Source organism: Hemitrygon akajei, chromosome 29 (genome assembly GCF_048418815.1).
Source record: "Hemitrygon akajei chromosome 29, sHemAka1.3, whole genome shotgun sequence".
NCBI lineage: Eukaryota > Metazoa > Chordata > Chondrichthyes > Myliobatiformes > Dasyatidae > Hemitrygon > Hemitrygon akajei.
The window spans coordinates 49,670,029-49,683,194 of record NC_133152.1 but is presented as its reverse complement, the minus strand read 5'-3'; the positions used below and the strand labels follow the sequence as shown (position 1 = coordinate 49,683,194).

Below are 13,166 nucleotides of genomic sequence, written 5' to 3'. Positions count from 1 at the left end.
CTATATACAACACTGGTGAGACCACAGCTTAATCTTGTGTTCAGATATGATCACCACTTTACAGGAGCAATATAATTATGCTGGAGATGGTGCAGAGATTTAAGACAATAAGACCATAAGATATAGGAGCAGAAGTAGGCCATTCAGCCCATCGAGTCTGCTCCGCCATTCAATCATGGCTGATCCAATTCTTCCAGTTGTCCCCACTCCTCTGCCTTCTCCCCCATACTCTTTGATGCCCTGGCTAATCAAGAACTTATCTATCTCTGCCTTAAATGTACCCAATTTCTTGGCCTCCACAGCCGCTCATGACAACAAATTCCACAGATTTACCATCCTCTGACTAAAGTAAGTTCTCCGCATCTCTGTTCTAAATGGACGTCCTTCAATCCTGAAGTCTTACCCTCTTGTCCTAAACTCCCCTATCATAGGAAATAATTTACAAAGCTTTTGTCAGGACTGAAAGGTTGTAGCCATGAAGAAAGATTGAATGAAATTTTTTTTTTCTTTGAATGAGAAGCAGAGGGAATTATATCATTGAAGTGTACAAAGTTGAGCAGTCTTTGTAGAATAAATAGGCAGGACTGGTTTTCCTTCGCAGAGAAGGAATAATCCTGATAATATATATTTAAATTACTTAGTAGACATGTCAGAAGAAGTGGAGGAACAATATTTCTCCCAGAGCAACACACACAAAATGCTGGAGGAACGCAACAAGTCAGGCAGCATCTATGGAAATGAGTAAACATTTGATGTTTCAAGCTGAGATCCTTCATTAGAACCTGGCTCGAAACATTAACTGTTTACTTATTTTCATAGATGCTGCCTGAGTTGTTGAGTTCCTCCAGCATTTTGTCTGTGTTGCTCCGGATTTCCAGCACCTGCAGAATCTCTTGTATTTAATATTACATTCACTGGGAGAGACAGGAATGTGAATCACATTTCATTATTACTTGAATCTCTATTAGAAGGACTGTGACCTACAGGGCACTGAACAACACTGTAGTGTGGTCTAGGCTGGGTTGATCAAGGATATTCAGTAGGCAGGTCCCACTGAGGAAAGGGTCTCTGGATTCAGGGACACTCACATCCCACTAAGGAAATGTTTTCTCAGTCTAGAAACATTCAGTTTTAAAGTTTTAAGTAAAAGCGTGTATATGTCACCATATAAACGCTGAGATTCATTTTCCTGCGGGCATTCACAGTAAGTACAAAGAAACAGAACTAATGAAAAGAAACACGCACAAAATGTATAAACAGCCAATGTGCAAAAAACAACAAATTCTGCAAATACAAAAAATAATAAATAAATATTGAGAACATGAAATGAAGAGTCCTCGAAAGTGAGTCCATAGGTTAGGGGAATGATTCAGTGTTAAGGTGAATGAAATTGAGTGGTTATCCCCCTGTTCAAGAGGCTGAAAGTTGAGGGGTAAAATAACTGTTTCTGAGGTGAGGCTCCTGTACATTCTGCTTGAAGGTAGCACCAAGAAGAGGTCCTCTGGATCTGGGGACGTTCAGTTTTCACTGAGAGAAGGTTCTCTAGATCTAGGGACCGATCCAGCTGAGGAATGAACCGCCGCCTGTCGAACACCGGGGGGCGCTGCAGTCACTCCCCCACGTGACCAAGCCACCACCCTCCTCCGCTCCATCGCATCACGGCCGGCGGGCGGGCATACGCGCGCGCGCAAGCGAGCGTGGGGTTTCCCGAGTGGTGAGCAGGGGCGAGTGCAGCACCGCGCCCATCCGCCCGAACGAGAGCGCGCCCACTGTCTCCGTGTTAATGGCCGCCGGCCGCCGTGCCTTGTCTGCCTGAGGGAAAAGCGCCAGTTCAGACTCCTTTCGCCGCCGGACAACCGATACCCACCGCTTCCCGCCCCGTCCCTTCGCCGGAGCGAATCCGCCAGCGCAGTCTGCCCGAGGCCGAGCCGAGCCCCGCGGCCGGGAGCGGTCAATGAGAGCAGCAGCCCGCCGGGTGAGTGAGTGCGGGGGCTGGGGGGAGCGGCTGCCCTTTTGGACCGCTCAGTGGGAGCGGGTCCGGCAGTCCCTGTGTGGGCCGGGTTGGGAGATGGTGTTGTATGCCCACCAGGGCTGGGCCGCTGGGAGGAGCCCCTCAGCCCCCGGGGCCCACACGGCAAACATGGCGCTGCCACCGCCCCGCTCCTCTATCGGCGGCGGGCTGGGGCGCCGCCCGATCCCTGCCTCCGGCCCAGTCCCCGTTCCCGGGCAGAGGGAGGTGGGTGAGTCTGTCTTTTCTTTCCACCACCCCCCCCCCCTCAACTCAACCACAAAGATTTGCTTCATTGATGTGACGCCGCCCACGGGCTCCTGACTTTTGCCAATTCTGTTTGGGGAAAATCAGAATAGGTTAGAATCGGATTTAATATCAGTTGTATAGGTCGTGAAATCTGTTGTTTTGTGGTAGCAGTTTATTACAATACATGATGAAAACTATAAATTACAATGCGCATTATATATATAATAAATTAAGTAGTGCAAAAAGAATGTAATCTGCAAAGCGGCCTTTACCGGCACTTCAAAGGCACTGTCTGTTCATATAATTATTCGGTTACGTCTCCATCTTAACGCAGGAGGGGCTCGGGGCTTGATCAACTCTTTCTATTGTTTGAAAACCTGATTTTAAAAAAATGTGAGTTCCAAGGTTGGGAAAGGATGAGTGTTTGTGCATTCAGTGTTGGAAGACGTTTCATAAGATGCCGAGCTAATATCATGAATTGGGTAACGGAATAATCAGGTGGGTTCCTCTGCATTTGGACCAGTCGAAGGTTTCATCTGCCTACTGAATGAATACCCTGACATATACAATGCCTATTAGGGAAGGTGTCTATTAGTAATTTGAATCCTGCTTTACCGTAAGTCCAAAGAGTGAAGGAAACCTGCATTGCCGAATAATTATTTTTAAGCTCTACAATAGGAACGGCTATAAATACCCAGGCACATTTTTAAGAAAGGAATCTAGCATTGAAACTCAGTTGACTTGTGTAATTTCCATTCCTCACTTTCCCTTTGCAGTAACACTTTCTTGATGGTGAGTAGCTGAGTGATCAACCTGCCATTTTTGTGTCCAGGGGTCGAGAGAGGCTATTCTCAGTGATTTACTTCCCTTCCACGCCCCCTCCCCTCAGTACTAGCTGTGTGCAGAGTTTGGGCAAAAATGAGAATAGGTCAGAATTGGGTTTAATATCACTTGAAATTTATTGTTTTGTGGCAAAAGTACACATTGCAATGCACAATGAAAATACCATAAGTTGAGTTGAGGGCTTCCGTTAGAGTTGACAGTGAATATTGCGTCCTAGCTGTCTAGATATGCAAGCCTGGGCAGTATAATATGGAGAGCATGTCCCTGTAGCAAGCTCCCCCTCTGTATGCATCTGATGAACCCAAAGGGACAGCAGAGACTAATACAGTTTGGTATCAGCTGCATTGCAGGAGTTGTCAGTCAACATTGAACTCATTGTAGGACTGCCTTAGGGATTCCAGCTCTGGAATTTGCCCTTGGGGTTTACTCCTGAAGCCTTTCCCATGAGTGGGTATAACTGAAAGCATGGAGTTTTGAGATCAGAGTTTTCCTTCTAGATGAGCTGCAAACCACGGCTGAAGAGCCCCATCTGCTCCAAGCAACTGGTTTTAAAACACCAGTAACCCTCCTTTGCCCCTTCTGTCAGTAGAAACAGTTCTGCCTGGCTTAGTAGCGAAGGCCAGGAGCTGGACTTGGTTGTCAGACTATTTGTGGTTCACGCCATTGGGAGCATTTAATCAATGGTGGGAGCTTGTCCCCATTACCACCCTGGCTATAATAGTCTTAAGAAATCACTGAATTACAGTAAGAGATATATATATTAAATTAGTGCAAATAGAGAGGAAAATGTTGTTGTGTACATAGGTTCATTGTCCATTCAGGAATCTGATTTTGGAGAGGCTGTTCCTGAAACATTGAGTGTGTGTCTTCAGGCACCTGTACCATTACCTTGATGGTAGCAATGAGATGAGGGCATGTCCTGATGAATGCCATATTTTTGAAGCATTGCGTTTTGATAGGGATCCTCGATGCTTTTTGAGCATAGTGTTTGGGTGGAAAATGAGAATGAATGATGGTGCTAATGCAAGTATATTTGTATATTTTTTTTACCATCTCTGGGACGGGGGAGGTAAAATGTTAATGTTGAAGTATTTTAATAACAGAAAAGATGGCAATAAGCTGTTCTTTGTACAAGCCATTATGTAAGAGTTAATGTTTCTCACCCTCCAAAAAAATTTCTGCTGTTCTGAATAAATTATTGGGCACAACTTGTATAATTAATTAGAAAAATTAAGTATAGCTTGTGGGATTAATGAAGGCCTTGGAAAATTGCTGAATCCTGATGATTGGAATTTATAGTATGGGATTAAAATATTCTAAAACAGTTTTGATATACCAGGATTTAGCACAAGTACTTTTATTGCTTAGTTGATTTCCCAAAAATGGAATGGAAACTATTCTTTTCTCCCATCTTCGCCAAGAATCTGCGTAGTATATTGATAGTTTTCTGGAAGCTTTCTTTGTACATGTTTAAATCATGTTTTGACTTTTTAAATTATGCATTGTTTTGCTGAGAGTCTACTGTTCTTTTTTAAATACTATTCGTAAGGTATACTATTACATATAAATAGGTTTGCAGAGAAAGGTGGCAGTTCAGTCCCTGTCCACTAAGCTTAAATAAAAAGCTGTGAATCCCACTTCCAAGCTCTTTATTGTACATTGCAGGTTGATCAGAGTTTCAAATGTGAAGAGGAGGTTGCCTTGCAATTTTTTTTTCAGGCCATGGTTTTCTGAAACCTACTACTTTTGGTGGAAACAAAAATTTCTTAACTCCTCTCTCATCCTGCTAATCACCATAGTTCTGTGCCGCTCTAGTTATTGATCTCTCTGCAGTGGGTCCTTTCTACTCACTCTAGTCTCCCCTATTTATTAATTTTTGCTATTTGTGAAGAATGTCCACTTATGCATTTGCAGTTTTCCAAATTTTTTTTCCATTGCATTTGTTATAGATCTGAAATGCAAATCTAAACCCCAATAGGGTTTTTGCCTAGACATCAGAATCAGGTTTAATATCACATGTTGTAAAATTTGTTTTGAGACAGCAGTACATTGCAATGCACGATAATAAAAGCACTGAAAATTACAATGAGAAATATATATTAAATAGTGCCAAAAAGAGGGGGAAAATTGGGTGTTCATGGGTTCATTGGCCTTTCATGAATGTGGAGGGGAAGAAGCTCTTCTGAAATGGCTTCAGGCTCTTGGACCTCCTTGTTGGTGGAAACAATCAGAAGAGGAAATGTCCTGGGTGATTGGGGGGGGGGGGGGGTCCTTTATTGATAGATGCCGCCTTTTCGAGGTAACCATTGTCAAATAGAGTAGATTTAATTGTAATTTTTAAAACACCTTTTGCTGATTTGTTTTTCTCATTTTATGAATGTTGGCATCCCTGAGCTACTAATTTCACTAAGCTTTTTATCCTCTAACCATTTCCCAAATGAAAATAATGATTGAACCATATGTGGTATTACACATTAGCCAGTGATAATCTTCACTCTAGCTTGTTCTATAATCAGTGCGGTCATTGATTTCAGTTCAATATTTCCTTATCAAAATAATTTTTTTATTAACAGATTAAGTAATGTGACAGAGTTGGGCATCATCATGAAATGACTGGATTCTCAGTAGTATTCAGCTGCTCTCCATGCATTTTCTTGAGAGTATGTTAAAACCTCAGATGTGCAATTTTTTAAATTAATGCCTTGAGTTCCCTCCCATCTCCCACACCTTCATTTTTTTGTATGTAATTTGTAGCTAGAATGTTAAATCTAAAATATTGAGGAGCATCATAATATCTAAACATTTAGAAGAGGAATGAACAGTAGACTCCACAAATCTGTTTCACCATTCAGCTAGCTTGCGGCCAACTTATACTTCATTTTTACTTGCCCTTATTTGATCCATCTCCCTAGATAGTCACATCTAATAACATTCTTGTTTTATACAATTTCAATTAATTTGGTCGCGACCGTTTTCTGAGTTCCAGGTTTCCATTATTGTGTGAAAAGGTGTTTCCTGTTTACTCCTGATTAGTCTAGTAGACTTGATTTTAACCACATAATCCTTGACTTTCTCTTAAGTGCGTGTTTTTGTCCTTCCCTTTTTATGTAATACTTGTGAGGAAAAGTCCACACACTGAAGATTGAACCTCAATTTCTTTGATAATGACTTAGACTGCTTATCAATAGAACATAAATTTTTATTTTGTTATATTGGTCTGAAATGTTTGAACACTGGATATTGATTATTTTAAAAGTATTGATGGAAGTAAAAATGTTCTGTCATATTTCTTTTTAAAATACAGGTTTCACGTGCTCTGGTCTGCCATCTGTCTTCCACCCTTTTTGGGGGTTAGGGTCATCTAAAACAGCTGGCCATATCTTAATTTGCACTGAATCTTGTTACCCCAGTATGTCCTGATAGACATATATTGGCCATCCTTTCAACTTATTCTCATTTTCAAATCACTTCAGCTCATTGCTGATTTATGTAACATTCTTCAGCTTTCAGCGCTGTTCCTAGCCATTTGTCATCTTTGATTTTTAATTACAACATTTTCATCTGCTGTGATTTTGGGCCTTGAAGTCTCTCAAATTCTCTCCACTCTTTTTGAGAGACTGCTTAAAACATAGACTTTTGATCTAAGTTATAAAAAAAAAATACAAGTTTTTGATTATCGGTATTGGTAACTGTTTATGTCTAGCTTCTTAAGCTCATCACCCCTATTGGGGCATAGGCTACCAATAGCAGTTCACCAGAGTTGTCTGTCCTGGGCTAGCCTTTCAAGTTTTTCAAGGTGTATCCATCTTGGTGTATCCTTCCTCTCTCAGGGGTGAGGTCTTTGGAGCTTCTGTTAGTGTTTCTCTAGCTCTAGGCTTTGATGGAAGGGGACTTTCATATGAAGAAAGACTGGATCGACTAGGCTTATACTCACTGGCATTTAGAAGATTGAGGGGGGATCTTATTGAAACGTATAAAATTCTAAAGGGATTGGACAGGCTAGATGCAGAAAGATTGTTTCCGATGTTGGGGAAGTCCAGAACGAGGGGTCACAGTTTAAAGATAAAGGGGAAGCCTTTTAGGACCGAGATGAGGAAAAACTTCTTCACACAGAGTGGTGAATCTGTGGAATTCTCTGCCACAGGAAACAGTTGAGGCCGGTTCATTGGCTATATTTAAGAGGAAGTTAGATCTGGCCCTTGTGGCTAAAGGGATCAGGGGGTATGGAGAGAAAGCAGTTACAGGATTCTGAGTTGGATGATCAGCCATGATCATACTGAATGGCAGTGCAGGCTCAAAGGGCCGAATGGCCTACTCCTGAACCTATTTTCTATGTTTCTATGCCCAGCCCTCCTCCTCTCACAGCTGGGCTTGGGACCATCCATGGTACTTGCTTGTATAGCATAATCAGGTTTTTTTGGATAATTCAACAAAATATCTACAGTTTTCTTTTTAACCGTAGAAATATAAGCTGTGTGGAAGAGATTATGGTCAGGCGCACTAGCTGCTCTGGTCTCAAAGTGTAACTATCACTTTACCATCACAACCTATGGACTTGCTGTCAAGGACACTTCATCTCATCATCTCAATATTTATTACTATTTGTGTTTTTTTTGTATTTGCACGATGTCTTTTGCACATTGGTTGTCCATCTTGTTGGGTGAAGCCTTTCATTGATTCTATTGTGTTTCTTGGATTTACTGTGAATGCCTGCAAGAAAATTAATCTCAGGGTTGTATGTAGTGACACATAAGTACTTTGATAACTTTATTTTGTACTGATGACCTAGTATGGAAATGCTCTTCATTGCATCAAAATGCACAGAGCCAGGAACGATTAAGGCCACTAGCTCCTGCGCTGAATGTAAATTGTAAATATGCATGATTCTTGGGAAAGGAGCGGGTTATTTAAAGAAAACACTTCTACCTTTTGTGTAGTGTGGATTAAAGTTAATGGCTTGTGAGAGCAAGTTTTGAGATTTTGTTCATGGTTAAGTTAAATGTCATTGTTAAAATATGATTGAAACATATTAATGTTTTCTCCTTCCTTTAACAAGGAGAACATGCAGCTTACTTCCCACTGTGACAAAATAGATTTACCTTTTTTTGGCCATTTCAAGCCATATGAATCCATACTTAAATTCTATTCAATCTGTGCACCACACTCATCTTTGCAATTTCCAGCTTCTGCAGAATTTTCTCGTGTTTGTTTCCGACTCGTTCTGTTTTTGCTAATGTGCTCTATATTTGTCTTCAGTAATCTTGTGTATGTGGGAAGTAAGATGGCTTGAAATACTGCTGTATGTCTGTAATACAAAGCAGTTTGGTTTTGTTATCCTGACAGATTGTTCTTACCATTCTTCCACCATTGATGCTACCCTCACCTGCATCTCTATTACCCGGTTATCCGTGTTCACCCCATCTTCCCTCTGCCTTAACAGTAATAGAGTTCTTGACCTTGCCTACCACCCCAAGAGTGTCTGCGACTTTTGCCAACTCCAAAGAGATCCTCCCACTATAAACATCTTTGCCTTCCCCAACGCACCCTTCTGCTTTCCACAGGGATTGCTCCCTCGATTCCTTTGTCCATTCGTTCCTTCCGCACTAATCTCCCGCCATCCCCATTGCTTATTCCTGCAAGCGGTCAGTGGTACATCTACCCATTCACCTCCTCCCTCACCTCCAATCACAACGCAAACAGTCCTTCCAGGTGCAATAACACTTCATCTGCAAATCTGCTGCGGGTCGTCTATTGTATCTGGTGCTCCCAATGCAGCTTCTATGTTGGTAGAGCCGAGGTAAATTGGGGAACTGCTTTATCGAGCACCTCCACTCCACCCACCAAAAGTGGAACTTCCCAGTGGCCCAACATTTTAATTCCCATTCCCGTTTCGACATGTCAATAGCTTCTTGTGCCGTAATGAAGCCACCCTCAGGGTGGAGGAGGAACAAATTGATTTCTAACCTGATGGCATGAATATTAATTTCTCCTTCTGGTTTAAAAAAAATGTCCGTTTTCTTCCCCCTTCTATTCCACACTCTGAAGTTTTACCTCTTTTCACCTGCTTATCTTCCTTCATTTTCTCCTATGGTCCACTCTCCTATCAGGTTTCTTCCTCTCCAGCCCTTTACCTTTCCTAACAATCTGGCTTCACCTATCACCTTCCAGCTATCCTTCGTCCCATTCCCTCCTTTCCAGTCCTGAAGGAGGGTCTTGGTGCGAAATGTTGACTGTTTATCCATTTCCATAGATGCTGCTTGACCCGAGTTCCTCCAGCTTTTTGTGTAAGGTACTATAAGTCATATGTTCTCTAAATATTTGTGGAAAAACACACTTTATGGATTATGTAGAATATCTTTAAATCCTGATTAAATCAATTTGTTTGCATTGTATGATTTCAAGCTGATCCTGTTTTCCAAGTCAGCATCACGTGCAATGCTCTAATTCTTCATAAACTACAACTCCTTTCAAAGTGTATTAGTTTTAAGAAGCTGATTATTATGGAACAATTTGTTATATGTACAGATGTCCTTGTTTTTCTATGGGCCTCTGTGCCAGGGGAGATGTTTTTCCGCCTGAATCCAGGAGGTGGTTATCTCACTTGTTAGTATAGTTTTTTCCGTCGGGACCATGTGAGCTGTTGTCAGCAACATCGCTTCTCTGCACAGGCAGGAAATGGATGGCCATTCCAGCTGTCTGTGTGCCATTACTTGAAGCTTTTCAGTCCATTTATGTGTGGTACTAATGCATTAATGGGATTTTATTGTACATTGCAGCTTATAAACATGAGCTGCTGATGATTGAACTAAATAGATATTGGACACCTTCTGGCTTGTTCAAGTTTTAAATATACTGGAATTAATACTTTCATTTAAGATGCAACGATTTCCTGTCTTTTTCTGATTTATGCATTAAATCCCAGTTAGGCAACAGTATTAATGCCTAATTTTGTGTTCTTTACAAAGTTGAATTATTTGTCCTTGTCATGAGTTTGAATATGCTTTCACAGTAACATTAAAGTTGCTATAAAATGTTTTCAATAAAATGTCTAAAGGAAGAAGTAAATAGTTAACAACATTTAATGTGTATAGCAATAAACCTCAGTTATGATTTTTCTTTGCTGATGTCTTGTGTAGTTCTTTGGTCACAGTGCTAAAATTCACACTGTAGCATATTATTTGCATATGTGGCATAAAAGATCAGGACACAAACCAACCATTTTAATAAACACAAGATTCTGTAGATGCTGCAAATCTTGAGCAGCACTCAATGCTGGAGGAACTCAGTGGGTCAGGTAGCATTTATGGAGGGGAATAAACACTCAACATTTCAGACTGATGATGTTGCACAAGTTAATTTGCATTTCTGGAGGGTTATTCAGAGTATCTTTTGCTTTCTATTAATTTCATAAATTTATAGACTACTCTTATTGATACATGCTAACTTGATAATTTGACCTGAAGGTATAAAATTGACTGATGTGGTACCTAATTGTTCATTAGCTGCAGGAACTTTGACTTATTGACATTCTGGGGTTGTGCAAAATATTGCTACTGTTTAATTCCCCTGAGAACATTGAGTTGGTTATGCACTGGTGACTGGAGTCCCACATAGGCCAGACCAAGTGTGGTGTGATTTTTGTCTTGAAGTCTTCTGCCTTTTATTGTTTTCATAATTTTTAGACAGTTTTTAATGGTACTTGGCTGATGTGATATCTTTTCCTGAAGGTATGAAATTGATGTAATACCTAATTATTCGTTAAGAGCAAAAATCTTGACCTTCTAGTTGCATTTTCCTGTGGCATATTTATCAATGAAATGTGAACAAAACAGTGAAAATTTTTATTGCTGATGTTTGGTTTTCCCTGAGAACTTTGAGTTAGCAATGCACTGGTGACCTGAGTCCCACATTGGCCAAACGAAGTGTGGTAGGAGCATAATCTTGTCCTGAATAAGTGAATAAACCAGCAGCTTCCACAGTGATTATGTTAGCTGAATCAAATTTTTTATTTACTGCTAAGATATTTAAAACTGCCATAACCACTAGTATGTCAGTCCAGTACCAAAATCATGTACACCATTCTACATGGTTAAATCACAATACTGTTTGGAGCATTTTTGGCTATTGCCAATGGGGTCTATTCTCACTGATTTTAAATCAGATTGTATTCACAGGTTGTGAATTAGGTTTCAAAGTCTGAATGAGTGAATTATGACTTGTTCTCTGTTTTCTCATTGTCATGTATGGTTTGATTTGGATTATAATTGCACCCTTGTGTAGTTGTACAATTGAAGTTGAGGCCTGGATACCCAAGTGGGAGCCTGCATTTCTGGAATACCTTAAAATTCAAATAAATTTACTATCAAAGTACATATATGTCACCATATGGGGCACCATGAAAATGTAGTGGTTAGCTCAGGGCGTCAGAATTCGGAGCTAAATGCCGGTGTCCTCTAAGCAAATTTGTACCTTCTTTCCCATTTGCACATGGGTCTCCCCTGAGTGCTCCCACAGTCCAAAGATGTACCAGTTAATAGGTTAATTGGTTGTTATAAATTGTACGTGATTGGGCTAGGGTTGAATTGGTGGGTTGAGGATAGCATGGCTCAAGGGACTGCTCTGCACTGTATTGTAAAATAAAATACAACCCTGAGATTCATTGTCTTGTGGATATTCACAGTAAACAAAAAAACAATAAGTGATAAATATCGAGAACCTGACTCAATAATTTGTTACTTATATTGTTTGTGGTTAGTTGGTCATGGATGGAGAGAAATGATCTTGCTTAATCAGTCGTAATGAGAATATTGGAACAGAAATAATTACATTCATAGCCTTCTGTGTTTCAAGTTCATGTTCCGTTGAAGGTGGCAAACCAAGATATTGATCAGGAACTTTGTTTTAGGCATTCTAATTTGACTTGCATTGAGGTAAACATTTTCATAAGTAAATGGGCAGATCTTAGCTGCAGTAAACACTAGTTCTGATAATGAGGCGTGGCCTTTATAACTGATCTGCCCTTTGATTGCTCTATTTTTCTGTAGATTGGAGAACAGGTTGACTATATTTAATGAGTATTTTAATGAGTATGAAACAGTTATTTTTAGGAGCTTTGAATGTGCTGAATACAGAACAATGCATCCATTTAATTTTGACGTGGTTGCTGTGTTTATGTAAAAGTGTAGATACTTAATTTTTATAGAAATGATAAACCCTCTAGGGATTTCGGAAGTGTTGTCTTAAGCTATTACACTAACAATTAGCTGAATGCCGAAACTAAAAATGTTGCTCTTTTCATTCAGAAAGATTGGTGCTCTGCATCATTTGAAGGAAGTACTTTAGTGCAGTTGTTTTGAACTCTGTGTGATTTTTTTTGTTGTATCTGTCTCCATGTCATGGGTGTGGCTTCCTTGAAGCTGCACATCAAAAGTTGTCTTCTGAAATGCAGTAGCTCAGAATGAAATGTATTTGCCTCTCCCTGCAGATATGGTATCTGATCAAATCTGATTTAGCATGTGTAAAACAAACCGGAAGTATGAAATGTTTTACAAGGCTGTTTTTAGTTCCTGAACTGGTATTCCATCCATTTTCTGATATTTAGTTTTATTTTTTTACTATTGAAGCTCACTGTATATAAAAGTATTCATGTTTTAATTATAACTGAAGGTTTAAAAGAGCTTTATATTGATGATATAAACTGCTAAACCAGCTCAGCATATGTTGACATTGAGAGTGCCAAATGATCTAACTTTTTGAGTCATGGTTAAATCTTGATATAGAAGCCCTATTTCTTGTGAAAGGAATATTAAGTTGAGTACTAGTAATAGTTTGGATTTTGCTCACTGCAGTCATCTTCAATATGATGAGTGCAAAGCGGAATCTACCAGCATCGTATTAAGTGTTTTCACTGTTACTTGAAGTTTTAAATGATCGCTTTTTGCTGTTCATTTTACTGTTCTTTGCCACAGCTGGGAATCTGGAAAGAGAATGGGAATTGTGTCACTTGCATTTATGCAGGAGTAAGGTTAGGTATTTGAGTTTTAACCAAATATTTATCTAAAATTCT

General features: G+C 40.1%; 1 protein-coding gene and 1 pseudogene across 2 annotated transcripts in view; both read left to right on the top strand.

Moving 5' to 3' along the window:
• The first annotated feature begins 1,699 nt into the window (after positions 1-1,699).
• Positions 1,700-13,166, top strand: part of LOC140718511 (guanine nucleotide-binding protein G(I)/G(S)/G(T) subunit beta-1) — a 105,770-nt gene continuing 94,303 nt past the window's right edge. For both annotated transcript variants that reach the window (XM_073032455.1, XM_073032454.1), the window contains exon 1: positions 1,700-1,975. The gene's annotated coding sequence lies outside the window, so the exon portion shown is untranslated. The remainder of the gene's footprint in view (positions 1,976-13,166) is intronic.
• The window catches only part of LOC140718544 (patatin-like phospholipase domain-containing protein 4 pseudogene), a 56,393-nt pseudogene continuing 45,367 nt past the window's right edge, over positions 2,141-13,166 (top strand).